Source organism: Manis javanica, chromosome 4, assembly GCF_040802235.1.
Source record: "Manis javanica isolate MJ-LG chromosome 4, MJ_LKY, whole genome shotgun sequence".
Lineage (NCBI taxonomy): Eukaryota > Metazoa > Chordata > Mammalia > Pholidota > Manidae > Manis > Manis javanica.
The window spans coordinates 127,307,207-127,324,810 of NC_133159.1; positions in this window are offsets into that span (position 1 = coordinate 127,307,207).

A 17,604-nucleotide genomic window follows, 5' to 3' on the forward strand; every position below is an offset into this window, starting at 1 on the left:
GCAAAGCCACCAGCTCTTCTCAGCTGTGCCCACAGTGCCCGGCCAGAGCTCAGGAGACCTCACCGGCACTCCATGGTAGTTTGCTCAGACAGAAGAGCTTGTAAAGAGGGCAGGAGATGGGTCTGTTCCAACAAGGGTCTGTCCCCCCATCTCTGGGTCCCTGTGGGCTGTGAGGCAAGGAGCCAGGGCCTCTGTCTGGCTGAGATGGTGGGAGCTCTGCCCCCTTCTCCTTTGGGACACAGAGGAGCCCCTCAGGAGCACCCATCCCACCACTCAGGGGCCGCAGGACACCGTGAGGCAGGGGGCACAGTGAGTGTGGTGCTCCAAGACCTGCCGGGCTTCCTCTGGACAGAAATGTCCTGGATGGGGGCAAGGGAGGTGGCAGGGAAGAGGAGTGGGAAGTGGAGACAGAGGTCTAGAAGGGGACCAATATCTCTGCCCAAGCTGGGCGGGGATGGCAGTGGTAAGGGAACCCAGCCCACCCGAGGCCCAAGCGGAGACTGGGATTCTCAGAGCAGGAACACCATGGTGGGGAGACACAAGGTGAGCAGGCCCTCCCCTCTTTTCAAATCACATTGTCTTTTCTTTTCTTTTTTTTTAATTTTGGTATCATTAATGTACAATTACATGAGCAACATTATGGTTACTAGACTCCCCCAATTACCAAGTCCCCCCCCACATACCCCATTACAGTCACTGTCCATCAACCCAGTAAGATGCTGTGGAATCACTACTTGTCTTCTCTGTGTTGTACAGCCCTCCCCATGCCCCCCACCACATTATGTGTGCTAATCGTAATGCCCCTTTTTACCCCCTCATCCCTCCCTTCCCACATTCAGGTTTCTTAATGCTGGCCTCTCCTGCATAGAGTCCAGGTCCCTTCGGGGAGCAGGCACCATTTGACTTGTAGCGTAAGAGGATATATTTTTTTAATGAATTTTTTCTCATGCTATCCCGGAGACAAACCAAGCTGTTCCTGCTTTAAGAAGAGGATATTTTCTGGATAATCTGGGCTTTGAGACTCTGCTTAGCAAGTCAGAAAGGTCCAGGAACCCATGTCCCCAGGAAGCCAGAGGGTGCACCCAATCCTGTATATTTTCCCTTGATATTTTCCCCAGTTTTTTGAAGCTCAGATACACAGATTTTGAATAATTATAGTCTTTGCTACACTCTCCTCATTCCATGTTTTCATTCGTACGATCAGTCATTCATTTACAGTAAAAAATATAAGTATCCTCAAACCCCCCACCTCACATAAAAGCTAAGATCTCGACAATGATTGTTACTTATGTGGCTTCCTTCTGTCCATCCTATCTCCCTATCTTACTCCACTCAAGGTAACCATCATTCCTAATCCTGTATCTGTCATTTATTTGCTTTCTTTAATTATTAGTTATATGTATATATTAATAATTGCTTTCTTTAATTATTAGTTATATAGATATGAGATGATAGATAGATAGATAGATAGATAGATAGATAGATAGATAGATATAGATATAGATATAGATATATGTAACTGTATCCTAATGTTCTCCAGTTCCCTCACAGTTTTGCTGATCCCTCCCTCCCCAACTCCCTTTGGGGTGCCTATAGTTACAGAATACAGGAAATGAGATGTGTGTTGCTCCATTATTTTTAGCTGCAATCAAAGTCTGTTACTGATACCTCCTTGGTGTCCAGTGTTTTCTAAAGGGGAAGGGACAGAGGTGGAGGAAATACCCCATCTGGGGAGAGGTCACTATTTAAGAAAGTGGTGTGAAGAATATGCTTTGCTGGGCAGACTTTAGAAGGATTTCTGTTTAACCCCCTTCCTTTCAAGCCCTCACTTAATCCATCCTATCTGGAGCCTGGAGCCTTGTAAAACCAGAGTACCCTCCACAGACTGCCCAGTCCTGGTAGAGCCTAGCCCTGGCAGAACTGCTCCCAAGAGCACCCATATTTCCCAGGGTCTGGCTGGGCCAAGTTTATTCTCTGTGATTCCAGCCAGTGTTGCCCTCTGGAGGGCAGAGTAGGCGCTGACCCAAATGCCGCCTGGAATGTGCCTATAGCAATGGTAGGGCAGCCCTGGTGTCATGCCCTCAGCAGCCACAGCGGCCCCCATCTGGCCAGCACCTCACCACCCGCGTTGAGCCCAGGCCCTCCATGATGTTCATTGTGGAGCCCCCCTTGGACCTCCTCAGGCTGAGAACCAATTTTATCCACGAGTGAGTCCACATAATCCTCTTCCCATCCCTGCCCACTGCTGGGGGAGGCTTCGATAGGGCCCGGGAAGGAGGCTGCCTGGGCCGGGAGGGTCTGAGGCCCCTGGGCTGCAGAGGGAGACTGTGGGGGGTCCGGTCTAGCTCCGGCTGCCAGGACATGTGGACCCTCCTGCTGGAGCTGACCCAGCACTTCCCCTGGCTGGTCTGCCCATGTCCTTCTTCTCCCCAGTGAAGAAATGCAGGCATTAATGAACTTGAGGGTGGCCACTACCAAGACCCCCTCTCCCTTCACATTCCTGCTCTATGTGGATTTGGGGTGGAGCTGTCACCTCCCTCACCCCCTGCCCCACCCTAAGGCTGAGCATTCAGGAAGGAGATGGGTCTGCCCACACCTTGAGATGCAGCTGTGGGCCTGGGAAGCTGATGACCCAGAGCCAAAAGGTTCTCTGGAGAAAGCCCCACCCTAGACTTTTTGAAGGGAAACTAAGGGCCACAGAGAGATGTCATTTAGTTAACGTTTCCCAAAGCTGGTCTGGCAGGATAACACCCACCCATTCTCCTGTCTCCTATCTTACAAACTGCCATCATTTCTTCCAAATCCTGGAGCCCTTAGACATGCTTCCTCTGAAGTGCCCTTCCCAGAAGTCTGTTATCCTGGAGCACCCCATATTCCCCTGATTAAGCCCAGTGCTGGCATGAATGGTTTGAGGTTCAAAATCTACCTCCGCCTCTTGTTGCTATGTGACCTCAAGCACATGAGTCAATCTCTCCAAGTCTGTTTCTTCATATGGGAAACAACAGCTAATAAGAAAGTTCATCTTTCAGGCTTGTTGTGAAGTTTGAATGGGATGTTGGAACAGTCCAGCAGAGTGCCTAGTGCCTAGGAAACAGTCAAACTGTCCCCCCAGGGGTTACTATTGTCATTGAGCCAGCGAGCTCCTATCCATACTCAGCAGCGCTGCACAGCATTCCTGTCCCCGTGAAGCTCTCCTGATGCCTGGCCCCTCACTTCTGCAGCTTCATCTTGGGCAGAGCCACTGTCCCTTAGGTTTACATGCTTATCCTCCATGCAGGAAGACAAGCTCCTAAGGGGAAGAGGTGTGCCACACTCTTCTGTCATCTCCTGCAGGCTGCAGCGGAGCCCAGGCCATGCAGGTGACGTTTCAGTGGTAGGTGTGGGATGCGGTTATCCTGAGTTGGTGCCCAGCTTTGCCAAGCTGGGCTCCTCTCCTGTCCTTTATGTCCCATCTTCAGGGCCAGTCTTCAGGTCTGCATTTAGTGGCCTTCGCTGCCCTCTCCTGACCACAGAGGGCAGGACAATGCCTGTGGTGGCGTTGGGGGTGGGGCTGGGGCAGAGAGGCAGGGGCTGAGTGAGCGTCTACCTTGATATAGCCCTCTGTGTCCTGGGCCTTGATCCCTCTCCGCCCACAGGGAAACCAGCAGAAGACTGTGTGCCATGTGGGCTGGGCTCCAGAGGGGTTATCCTCCTGCAGGAAGCCAGCCATGAATGCCTCACAGGGGTCTAAGCCCGAAGCCAGTGCCAGCCTGGCTTGCTCCTGGGCTCACCTCCCCAGGAGGCAACCTCTGAGAGTTACCGCTGGGCCACCCAGTACCACACACAGGTGCCAGGACTCACTGCTCCACTTGCTCACAGTTATCTCCTGCCCTCCTTGGGGAGGATGACAGATTGAAAGAAGGTGGTTCCAGCTAAGAGAGTCCTATAATTATCAACTGAGGATTATCTTAATTAAAATGCTTTGCATCATCAGCTCTTAATTTCTAAAATGATTATAAATGTTATTATTAAAGAAAAATCCTCAAAGGGAGATCCATAAATCTCAACCCAGGCTGAGATGACAGGGAGAGCTGGTGCAGCAAAGGCGGCTCTGCCTATGGCTGAGACTCCAGGGGAAGGTGAGGGAGGAAGAGAGGAGAAGGGAGGACAGCCTGGAAGAAAGGGGACCTGAGGAAGGATGGATTCCACACGTACCACCACCACCACCGCCCCCTCCACCTTCTGGATCATTAGCATTGAGGACTGAGAAATCAGAACAGATCTGGGTTTGGGACTTGCCTCTGCTGGTTGCTGTGTGGCTTTGGGCCAGTCACATAACCTCTCTGAGCTTCAAGTGTCTCATCTAAAAATGTTTTAATCTCTCAAGTTTGTCGTATAAAGAATGAAAACAGCTGCCGTCTGGAAGGGCTATTCTGAGGCATGTTGATAATGTGTGTAAAGCACTTGTCACAGAGTAGGAACAGTGTAGAAATTTTGGTAAATTCTGACCCCACCCTTAGGAAGGTTCTGGAGATCTTCTGTTAGTTCACAGCTCCATCCCCTGGCAGTCCCAGGCTCACGATAGGTGGCCCTCCCTTCCCCCGCTCTCAGAACACTGAGATGGGGATCTCAAGGGTATGATCACTGCCAGCCTGAGCTGGGCATCAAGGGTGGGCACCTCAGATCCCCACAGTCCCCCCCTCACAGAAGGGCAGGGCAGGAGGAGGCTAGGGGGCCAGCCCTGTCACTTGACACACCAGGAAATGGAGGCCCAGAGAGGGAAATGTCTAGCCCAAGGTCACTCTGCAAATTGCTGGCAGGTCATTTTATCCATTTTAGCAGATGGCTAAAGCCTGCTTTTCTTATTTATTTTAAGCCTGTCTTTCTAATGGCTGAGAACAGATAACCTGCAACTGATAATGCTGACGATGACATTGCTGGGGCAGATGAAGAAAGGGTCTGGCAGCAGGGAGATGGGGATGGCAGCAGCAGGGAGGTCAGGACGCCCGGCCTCTGCTCCAGCCATCCAGCAGCCAGCTCTGCATGCAGCCTTGGGCTGTTCCCCTCTCTCCCTGGACCTCAGATTTGTCCTCGGTGAAACGGGGATGAAAACAGCTGCCCTGCTGACTGCCCAGGCCTGTGGTGAGGATCAGATGAGATGATGGATCTGAAAGTGCTTTGTAAGCGGGAAAGTGGGAAGCAATTGTAGGAGATTATTAACGTTAATATTAATGAACTCGTTCACAGTTGGCTACTGGCCACCGACAAGACAGAAGATGAACTTTTCCAAGCCTCTATTGAGTTTGCAGAGGAGTAGATGGTGGTTCTTTCTATGGTCATTTCCTAAATTCCTGTAGATACAAGTAATTGAGAGGAAAAAAAATACCTCTCAGGATATTCAGCCAAGGGAGCTGATTATGTGTGCAGGTGGCACTGGGGGAAGGGATGAGAAAGACCCCTCTTCCATGGCAGGCACAGCGACAGAGAATGCTGGCTTTGTCATCCACGGCTGATGAGAGGCACCTGGGGCTGAGGGCTGGGCCCCCATCTGCGGACCTCGCTGAAGGCTGAAGGGCTTCCTTCCCAATTCAGTCTCCTGGTTGGCCCTCAGACTAGCCTTCTTGGGGAGATCGCCAGGTTGAAAGGATAGGGATGGAGTCAGGCAACCTCTCTCTAGCACATTCCTTTTCCTCCCTGTCTCCATACACTCACAGGCGGTGGGCCTTGCTTCTATTAATATAGCTGCACAGAGTTGATATGTATTCTGGGCTAACCCTCATCTATCCATCCTATTCATTCATTCACATGCTCAGTAAAGGTTTGGTAAATGTCTAAGATATGCCGGCCTCCATGCCAGGCACAGAGGTGAATGGAGCCTGGCCCTGTCGTTAAAGCTCAAAGGCTGCTGCAGGAGACAGATGACAGAGTGCAAACAGGTCCTATGCCACCTGCTGAGGTTTGGAACTTGGGAACATACCAGAGCTTGGGGGTGAGGTGAGATTTTCAAAAGAAGGTTTCCTGGAGGCAGCTGTTCTGAGCTGAGCCTTGAAGGAGAACATACGATGTTCATACCCCCCACTATTTAACCCAAATGGAACATTCCAGTTCCTAGTCTCACTGAGGCAAGAGAACATGAGGGTGGCTCAGACCTGTGGAGTTGGAGGTGCCTCTGGGCCGTGCTGGCAGACTGAGAACTGGGCCTGGAATTTGTGAGTTTCTTGTCTGGGAGGCATTAGTATATATGTGGTGCCACCTGGGAGGAAGGCTGCTGAGCTGTCAGAGGGGTAGGACAGCTAGGAAGCCAGGGGCAGGTATGTCTGGGAGAAAGAGAGGCTCCCTGTGCCAGATGCCCTAGTGAGGTCAGCAGGGTGAGCACGCAAGTACTCTGATCCAGGGATTTTGTTTTTAGGTAAGTTTTTGATTAGCAGTTCAATGTCATTGCTGGTAATTGGTCTGTTCAGATTTTCTGTTTCTTCCTTGGTCAGCCTTGGAAGGTTGTATTTTTCTAGAAAGTTGTCCATTTCTTCTAGGTTATCCAGTTTGTTAGCATACAGAGTTTCATAGTATTCTCTAATAATTCTTTGTATTTCTGTGGTGTCCGTCGTGACAAAACTCTGGGGCCAGATGAATTCACCACTGAATTTTATCAGATATTTAGAGAAGACAATACCCATTCTCCTTAAAGTTTTCCAAAAACCCATTCTATGAAGCCAGCATCACTCTACTACCAAAACCAGGCAAAGACCCCACCAAAAAAGAAAATTACAGACCAATATCCCTGATGAACATAGGTACAAAAATACTCAACAAAATATTAACAAATTGAATTAAAAAATACATCGAGAGGATCATACACCATGGTCAAGTGGGATTCATCCCAGGGATGCAATGATGGTACAACATTCAAAAATGCATCATCATCATCAACCACATCAGCAAAAAGGACAAAAACCACATGATCATCTCCATAGATACTAGAAAAAGCATTCGACGAAATTCAACATCAATTCAGATAAAAACTCTCAACAAAATGGGTATAGAGGGCAAGTACCTCAACATAATAAAGGCCATATATGATAAACCCACAGCCAACATCATACTGAACAGTGAGAAGCTGAAAGCTTTTCACCTAAGATTGGGAACAAGACAGGGATGCCACTCTCCCCACTGCTATTCAACATAGTACTGGAGGTCCTAGCCATAGCAGTCAGACAACACAGGAAATAAAAGGCATCCAGATTGGTAACAAAGAAGTGAAACTGTCACTATTTGCAGGTGACATGACATTGTACATAAAATACCCTAAGGAATCCACTCCAAAACTACTAGAACTAATATCTGAATTCAGCAAAGTTGAAGGATACAAAATTAATACACAGAAATCTGTTGCATTCCTATAAACTAATGATGAACTAGCAGAAAGAGAAATCAGGAAAATAATTCCATTCACAATTGCATCAAAAAGAATAAAATACCTAGGAATAAACCTAACCAAGGAAGTAAAAGACCTATACCCTGAAACACTACAAGACACTTTTAAGAGAAATTAAAGAGGACACGAACAAATGGAAAATCATCCCATGGTCTTGGCTAGGAAGAATTAATATTGTCAAAATGGCCACCCTGCTTAAAGCAATCTACAGATTGAATGCAATCCCTATCAAAATATCAATAACATTCTTCAATGAACTGGACAAATAGTTTTAAAATTCATACAGAACAACAAAAGACCCCGAATAGCCAAAGCAATCCTGAGAAGGAAGAATAAAGCAGGGATATCTTGCTTCCAACTTCAAGCTCTACTACAAAGCCACAGTAATGAAGACAATTTGGTATGGGCACAAGAACAGACCCACAGACCAATGGAATAGAATAGGGAGTCCAGATATTTATCCAAACATATATTGTCAATTAATATACAATAAAGGAGCCATGGACATACAATAGGGAAATGACAGCCTCTTCAACAGCTGGTGCTGGCAAAACTGGACAGCTACAGGTAAGAGAATGAAACAGGATCATTGTCTAACCCTATCCACAAATGTAAATTCAAAATGTATCAAAGACCTGAATGTAAATCATGAAACCATAAAACTCTTAGAAAAGAACATAGGCAAAAATATCTTGGATGTAAACATGAGCAACTTCTTCATGACAAAATCTCCCTGGGCAAGGGAAACAAAAGCAAAAATGAACAAATGGGACTAAATCAACCTGAAAAGCTTCTGTACAGCAAAGAACACCATCAATAGAACAGAAAGGCATCCTACAGTATGGGAGAATATATTCATAAATGACAGATCTGATAAAGGGTTGACATCTAAAATATATAAAGAGCTCATGCATTTCAACAAACAAAAAGCAAATAATCCAATGAAAAAATGGGCACAGGATCTAACAGACACTTCTCCAAAGAAGAAATTCAGATGGCCAACAGACACATGAAAAGATGCTCCACATCCCTAGTCATGAGAGAAATGCAAATTAAAACCATAATGAGATTATCACCTCACACCAGTAAGGATGGCCACCATCCAAAAGACAAACAACAAATGTTGGTGAGGATGTGGAGAAAGGGGAACCCTCGTACACTGCTCGTGGGTATGTAAATTAGTTCAACCATTGTGGAAAGCAGTATGGAGAGTCCTCAAAAAACTCAAAATAGAAATACCATTTGACCCAGGTGTTCCACTCCTAGGAATTTACCCTAAGAATGCAGGAGCCCAGTTTGAAAAAGACATATGTACCTCTATGTTTATCACAGCACTATTTATAAAAGCCAAGAAATGGAAGCAACCTAAGTGTCCATCAGTAGATGAATGGATAAAGAAGATATAGTACATAGACACAATGGGATATTATTCAACCATAAGAAGAAGGGACTGGGGAGGATGGGTGGGAAGGGAGGAATGAGGGGAAAAAAAGCTGGGGGGGGCATTACTATGAGCATTCATAATGTAGCGGGGTCACAGAGAGGGCTGTACAACACAGAGAAGACAAGTAGGGATTCTACAGCATCTTACTATGCTGATGGACAGTGAATGTAATGGGGTATGGGGGGACATGGTTGGGGGGTAGTCTAGTAAAGATAATGTTCCTCATGTAATTGTAGCTTAATGATACCAAAAAAAAAAAAAAAAAGAAATGAGAGATTGGAAATATGTTACTAATAGAAGCTATCTTTGAACTGGAAGATCATAGATGATAACCAATTTCTTATTTTGGATAGAGTATCCTTGGTTCAAGGCCCTTCTGTTTCATTAAATATATCATGTCATTCTCTTCTGGCCTCTGAGGTTTCTGTTGAGAAGCTTGATGATAGCCTGATGGGTTTTCCTTTGTAGGTGATCTTTTTCTCTCTCTGGCTGCTTTTAATACCCTGTCCTTGTCTTTAATCTTTGCCATTTTAATTATTATATGTCTTGGTGGTGTCCTCCTTAGGTCCCTTGTGTTGGGAGATCTGTGATCCTCCATGGTCTGAGAGATTATTTCCTTCCCCAGCTTGGGGAAGTTTTCAGCAATTATTACTTCAAAGATACTTTCTATCCCTTTTTCCTCTCTCTTCTTCTTCTGGTACCCCTATAATGAGAATATTGTTCCATTTGGATTGGTCATACAGTTCTCTTAATATCCTTTCATACCTAGAGATCCTATTATCTCTCTCTGCCTCAGCTTCTCTGTATTCCTGTTCTCTGATTTCTATTCCATTAACAGTTTCTTCCACTTAATCCAGTCTGCTCTTAATTCCTTCCATTTTTTGTTTCATTCCTCTTATCGCCCTCTGGAATTAATCCCTTAGCTCTTGCATATTTCTCTGCAGCTCCATCAGCATGGTTATGACTTTTATTTTTAATTCTTTTTCAGCAAGATTGGTTAGTTCAGTCTCACCACACCCTCTATCTGGTGTTTGAATGATTTTGGACTGAATCAGATACTTCTGCCTTTTCTTGGTCATGGAATTGATTGCCGGTGAGTGATGTGTGTGTGTCAGCTAAGAGCACAAAGTCCCTTCCTGCTTGCTGATCACCTTGCCCATCTCTGCTGCATGTGCTGGTTACCTGCACATAGGTAGCAGCCTCTGGTTTAATCCCCTGAGCTGTCATGGGCAGGGTGGTCCTCGGGATTGCCTAGGGCACTGGCAGGAGTTGCAAGCAATCATCATGTGTTTGCTGCAAGAGCAGAGCCCCTACATGCCTTCTGGACTTTGCACTGGCTTCCTTTGCCTGTGTCAGTTAGCTGGGTGCAGGGGGAAGCTTCTGGGTTAATCCTCTGAGCTGCCCTGGTCAGGGGGCCTTTGGGATGGCTTAGAGCACTGGTGGGGGTTACAGGTGAGCAGCACATGTTTGCTGTGAGAATAAGTCCCTTTGTGCCTTCCAGGATCTTCACAGTCTCTCTGCTGTCTGTGCCAGGAAGCTGCACACAGGGGCCAGCCTCTGGGTCTGGCCCGGTAGCTGTTTGATGGGAGAAGACTGTGTGGTTGCTGTGGGTAGGGTTGCTCCCCAGCTGTTCCGCAGCAATGGCAGGTCAGCCAGTTTGCTTGCAGTGCTGGCAGGGGATAATGAATGGCAGGCTGCTTCCACTATGAGGGGCTTCATAGCTGCATTGCCACCCAAGGGATTAGGGCACCTGAAGTTTCTTAAAGTTCCCAGCCTGCTGGGCTGAGTGTGCCAGGACAATTTTGTCCACCTGTTAAACCCTTATCCCTTTAAGACTTTTTAAAAAATTAGCTAATTAATTTTTTGGTATCATTAATATACAATCACATGAACAACATTGTAGTTACTAGATTCCCCCCATTATCAAGTCCCCACCACATACCCCATTACAGTCACTCTCCACCAGCATATTAAGATGCTATAGAATCACTGCTTATCTTCTCTGTGCTATACTGCCTTCCCCATGCCCCCCATTATGTGTGCTAATCATGAAGCCCCTTTGTCCCCCCTTATCCCTCCCTTCCCACCCACCCTCCCCAGTCCCTTTCCCTTTGGTAACTGTTAGTCCATTCTTGGGTTCTGTGAGTTTGCTGCTGTTTTGTTCCTTTAGTTTTTTTATTTGTTCTTATGCTCCACAGATGAGTGAAATCATTTGATACCTGTCCGTCTCCGCCTGGCTCACCTTTAAGACTTTCAAAGCGCCTGCTTTTCTTTTGTCCCAGGGCAGACGGCTGTGGGGACCTATTTGCAGTCTTGGTCTCGGATTTTACTTTTCTGTTTCTCTAATATCCACTACACCATGCAATGTGTCTGTGCTCCCAGCGCAGATTACTAGGGTGGGTCATTTAGCTGTCCTGTGCTTCCACTCCCTCCCCACTCTGACTCTTTTCCTCCCATGGGTGAGCTGGGGTGGAGGGGGGGGGGCGTGCTCGGGTACCGCCGGGTCACAGCTTTGTATCTTACCCTTTTAACGAGATGCTGAGTTCTCACAGATGTAGATGTAGCCTGGCTGTTGTACTGTATCTTCTGGGCTCTCTCTTAGGAATAGCTGTATTTGCTGTATTTTCAAAATATATACGGTTTTGGGAGGAGATTTCCACCACCCTACCCACACTGCCATCTTGAGAATCTCCTCTTCACTGCTGAATTTTATCAAACATTTAGTGAATACCTAATACCCAACCTCCTTAAAGTTTTCCAAAAAGTAGAAGAGGAGAGAATACTCCCAAACTCATTCTCTGAGGCCAGCATCACTCTATACCAAAACCAGGTAAAGACACCACAAAAAAAGAAAATTACAGACCAATATCCCCGGTTTGGGTCAGGCCGTTAAACAATACAATAGGACATCTGGAGCCATGTGTTGCTAAGAGCTTTGCCATGAAATTTAAATTTGTCATTGAGAAGGAGGGCAGCTGCTTTGACAGGAAGCTCCATCCTGGCTTAGCAAACAATGAAGCAGTTTAAAGAGGCGAGATGTTTACCAAAAGCCATATCCTAAGGCTTGGTAGGGGGAATTCCTGGGGTTACGATTTGAGGTTTGGATAATCTTAGCCTAGCCTTGTTCTTATAGAGCAAATGAAAAGAAAATGAACTATCCAAGAACCTAAATTGAAATGCAAGTAACATTCAGTTGTGTCAGGCATGTTATTCTGTCCTGGAAAAGATACCTAGCTCCTCCTCCCCACATTCCTCACCTAACATTCTTTCAACATTTCTGATCAGGAGAAATAACAAAAAAATGAAATCCAAAGAAGCCATTCTACTGCTGGGTAACAGCCTCTGCATAAGGCTTGATGAGGAAGGCACCCGGCCCCCCTTTCCCCAGCACCTGGTGCAGTGGGGATTTCATTAATTAGGGTCTCCAGTCCCGTATGCACAACCGTAGGATTATTCAGAACTGAAAGCAAGGTGGAAGCAGCCCTGTGGTGTTTCAACACCCCTCACCTCTCCCCTCCCCACCCTGCTGAAAGGGCCCTAAGGACTAGGATCATGCCTCTAGGCCAGATACCAGGGGACTCTGATTTTTTAAGATAAGAGCTTTTGGAGAAATTATGGTTGGTTTCCTTTCCTTTTTCATAGAAAAGCAAGCTTGCAGGGGGTGGGTACACATACATATACCTTTTCAGGTATAGTCTTGAAGCTCTCAGAACAGAACAGCCCTTGTCCAGGTTCCACTAATTCCCTTGGCCCCCAGCACTAACACCTAAGCCCTCAACTATTTCTCCTCCATGGCCTTTGGGCTCACAGGCTATCTCAGGAAGCTGCTTCTTTCTCATCTCCTCATCATTACTTGACGGCATCACTACTTTTTCAGTCCCCTTTGGCCAAGAAAGTACAGTTCCTATTCAAGCAGGTTTGGGTGACCATGCCCTTTAGTCTAGCAGTGAAGGAATCACCTGAATTGGCTCTGCTTTGGTTAATAACAAATCACATGACACCAGCTAGACAAACCCAAGCTACACTTTTCTGAGAGAATGTGAGTCCCTCCTTGAACAGAGTAAGCTACAAGTTTGAGGAAGCAAGAAACAAACAAACCCAAAGTATCACTGACTTGGAGTTTTCCAGGTAGTGAGTCTTTAGCAATCCTCTCAGGCCTCATTTGCCACCTCTTGGTCTCCTCATTACTCATAAACACCTTCAGGCGGTGAGGGGGAACACTCCAGTGATGTAATTAAAGGAGGCATTACTTCTGAAGTAGAGACTGAGTCCTCTGTCTACACCAATGGATCAGAATGCAGGAAGCAGACAGCTGCTTCTGCAGGCTCCTTTGAGTTCTGCTAAGTTCTGATTTCTGATACCCAAGTGTCTTGCCAATGGGTTTCAGTCCCGTGCAAGTTCACTATGGATTCAATGTGACCAAAGAAATTGACAGCAATGCATTCTTGGTGTGAAAGGGTTATTCCCAACTTTATTCCCAGGTGGCAGGTCAGTCCCTAAAGTCCTGTTCACTCAGAGTGAGTCTGCATGCAGCAAGTCGGTCTCTGCCTTGTTGGGGACAGCCTTTGTCTTCTCACATGTTTGCAGGCAGAATGGGAAAGCACCTTCCCCCATGTCTGATTGCAGCATGGGAAAGCACCAGCTTGAGAGCAACCGGTGCAGTCCTTGGAAGTTATCTGCCCACAAAAACATATCTTGTCCTCCTCACTCTGAAAATAAGGAGACCTTGAGGATGTGTGAAAATACTACCCTTGCTTCTGGCCTGCCCCGCCCCCTGCCCCCCAGAGAAGGGAAAGATGAGTATAGCACTTGGCTGAGGTCCAAGAAAGGCAGTATAAAAATAAAGGTGCTGCGCCACATCGGGGCTGCAGCCATTGTCTATCTATCTGTGTTCTGTTTTTTGTTCTCTCATCAGGTGCCCAAACGTGGGGCGTCCTCACAGAGGGAGTTGTACATACATTCAGCTCCATGCCTCCCCTTCAGACTGTTCGACTTCGACGGCAGGCACCGTCACTGCCTCTGGGCCTGTCTGTCCACACAGCCATCCTCTGTGTCCCTCGGTCCACACAGCTGTCCTCTGGGCCTCTCTGCATAGTCATCCCACAAAGCCATCCTCTGGGCCTCTGTCCTCAGCACTGCCACCACTCCAGCCTCTGCTCTGTTCTCCTGCAGCCTTGCAGCCCTGCCACCGTGTTACACCCAGAACACTGGGCAGGGTTCTTCATATACAGTCAACAGCCATGTATTGCCCACAGGTGTGCCGTGAGCTAGTCAACCAGGGCCAGGTGAGAATCCTGGCCACAGGAACTCTCATTTTATCCACATTAAGGCTGCTAAGTGATAACTTAACTCTCTCAAAAATTTAGTATTTTATGTACTTATACATAGGTTTCCAGGTTGGCTTGGCCAAAGATGGCAGTATGAAAAACATATCACCAGATCCTTGCTTTGAGATTTGTCATCTCTCTTTTGAGTGGATATCCTTTCTAAGACTTGAGTACTGTTAGAAAAGAGGGACTAACACAGGAAGTGTCATCTTGGATTATATATATATAACCTTAAAACCACCCAAGTCAGAAGCTCCTCGGTACTCATCTTCCATTTAGACCACAAGATCCTTTGTCAATCACTCTTAGTAATAATACCAAGATCTCTCTCTTTAGAAATGAACTTCAGCATGAATCCTCTCCCTGCTTAAAGAAGCAGATATACTTGGTCACTTTGGTAGAACTTGGTAACAATGCCAATTGAAGGGTCCCCACCAGTAAGATGGCAAACTTCCGGCTTCTCTTCGAGGTCCTCAGTTCCCGCTGGCACCACCTGAAGCCCAATCACCTCTCGCTCCCCTCCCAATCCCAGCACCTAGCCAACAGCCACCAGCCCCGTAGAAGTGACACCTCAATCAATTCATGCCCCTTCCTATATAACCCAGCACCTTTCCCTAATAAAGCGGAACTCTCCAGTGAATTGCTGCTGTGTGTCGCTCCTTTCCTTTCATTGGTGCCGAAACCCGGGAGACGGGACACTCCAACTGGGCCCCGTCTTCCCCCCAACACCAGCAGCAGCTTGCCCTCATCCTCTTTTTCTGGCACTGGCTCATCACACTCACCACTCCTCTCTGGCCTTTAGGTAAGTTTTCCCCCCGGGGTGGGCCACTCTTCCCCGAGCTATCGCAGTGCCATTGACCGTGATCGTCCGGCAAGGCCCTGACGCTTGGGGACGAGGAGGGAACGCTCCCAGCCTCAGGACTTCACAGCTGCGGCGGACCCTCAGGCCCCTCCTCCAAAAGCCATAAACCCCTGCCTCAGCTGAAACTTTTTAAGCAAAATCTCCCCGGGGTGGGCCACTCTTCTCCGAGCTATCGCAGTGCCATTGACCGTGATCGTCCAGCAAGGCCCTGACGCTCGGGGACGAGGAAGGAACTCTCCCCGCCTCAGGCCTTCATGGCTGAGGCGGACCCTCAGGCCCCTCCCCCGACAGCCATAAATCCCCGCCTCAGGCCTTCACGGCTGCAGTGGACCCTCAGGTCCCTCCTCTGACAGCCATAAATCCCCGCCTCAGGCCTTCACAGCTGCAGCAGACTCTCAGGCACCCCCCCTCCAACAGCCATAAACGAAGGGGACTCCTTTGCAGATGAGAACGCTCCCTTTCCCGCCCTCTCCTCCTTCTGCTCTGTCCGCCGAAAACGCCTAGCGCTAGGTACCTAGTGACTCCAGCACTCTGCCTTCTTAGGGAAGTCTGGGTGATGACCCACACTTCCCAAGAAATTCCGACTCGTATACGAGTTTCCGCAGACCACCAAGGATCATCGGGGATGCCCTTTGTCTCCTTGCCGTCTGCCTCCAGTCCGAGGATCTCCGTTCGTCTTCCCCTGTTTGTCTCCTTCTCTGTCCTTTAGCCATGGGAGCCTCCTCATCCCTCCCTGAAAGTTCACCTCTTGAATGCCTGCTTAAGCATCTGGCTACCCTCTCCCTGACGCCTGATATAAAACCAAAACTTCTCCATAAATATTGGTCCCAAGATTGGCCGACATACCCCCTAGATAATAACAACAAATGGCCCACAGGGGGAACTCTTGATCCTAACATCACTCGCGATCTTTTTAACTACTGCCAGCGCCTGAAAAAATGGAAGGAGATTCCCTATATCCAAGCTTTTCGCCTCCTCCTCTCCCTGCCCCCTCCCAAGTTCTCCTAGCCTGCAAGCCACCGCCCCCGCAGAAGCCTCCCGTTCACTCCCTTCCCCTTCTTCTCCTACAACAGCCCTTCTCCCTTCCTCCCCCACCATCTCCTTCCCCATCTCACCTCCTCCGCCTTCGTCCCCCGCAGATTAAGCCTGAGCCTTTCAGCCCCCCCTTTAACTAGGTCCCAGGGGCCTCCTCCATCTTTGCCCTCATCACCTATTTCTCCCCTGTTAGGGACCGCCTTTGTCTTCTCACATGTTTGTAGGGAGAATGGGAAAGCACCTTCCCCCATGTCTGAACGCAGCATGGGAAAGCACAAGCTAGAGAACAACCGGTGCAGTCCTTGGAAGTTATCTGTCCACAAAAACATATCTTGTCCTCGAAGATGAGCCAAGACTCTTCACTCTGAAAATAGGGAGACCTTGAAGATGTGTAGAAACACCGCCCCTGCTTCTAGCTATACCCTTCCCCCACTTGCCGATGTGGCAGGAATGGAGAACAAAGAACATTCTGTTTACGCATTTCATAAGCAATTAACTGGAGCCCTGCTGTAGCTCAGTTAGTAGAGCATGGGACTCTTAACCTCAGTCATGAGTTCAAGCCAAACTAAAGCAGCAGAGGCAAGCAGATGGGCTGCAGGCTGGCAACACATGGGTCTGATTCTATCTTTCTTTATTTTCTTTGCCCCCCTTCCGCACTTCAGGACCTGCTTGAATAGGCGCAGCTAGACCATGTCACTCCCCCACAGACTGAGCCAGAACCCTTCAGTCCCCCTCAGACTTGGTCCTGAGAGCCTGCCAAAATTATCGCCCCCCTCCTGGAGGTAGCAGGATCCAAAGGCATTTAGGAGATTTAGCCCAACTAGAGGAATGCCTAAGTTCCTTTTCCACTGATCCCACAACATACATCAGGGAGTTTCAATGGACCCTCCAGTCTTACAGACTCACGCACCATGACATTTTCATGCTCCTGGCCAATACTCTCCTCCCTGAAGAGAGTAAACGAGTTTGGGACTTCACCCAAACGCATGCTACTGAAACCCACAGGACTGACCCCACCTATCCCCCTGGCCCCACTGCTGTCCCCGAACAAGACCCACACTGGAATTATAACACCGCCGTAGGTCTCCGCTCGCGAGATATTTTTGCCTCCTGCTTAATAGCAGGTCTGAAAAAGGCAGCTCGTAAAGTAGTCAATTTTCAAAAACTCCAAGACATAATTCAAGAGAGAGACGAAACCCCCTCTGAGTTCTTAGACAGACTCACTCAAGCCCTATTACAGTATACCAGCCTGGACCCAGAAACACCTGAAGGAAGACATGTCCTTATGACATACTTCCTAGCTCAAAGCTACCTCGACATTAAAGCTAAACTCAAAAAGTTAGAACAGGGCCCTGCTACCCCACAGACTGAGATCCTAACAGTGGCCTTTAAAGTCTTCCATAACCAGGAGGAGGAGAAAGAACGCCGTAAACAAAAGGCTGATCAGGCCAATTTCCAGATGTTGGCCCAGCTGATAAAACCACAACCTGGGCGCCCCTCTACAAACAAGCCCCTACCAAGAGCT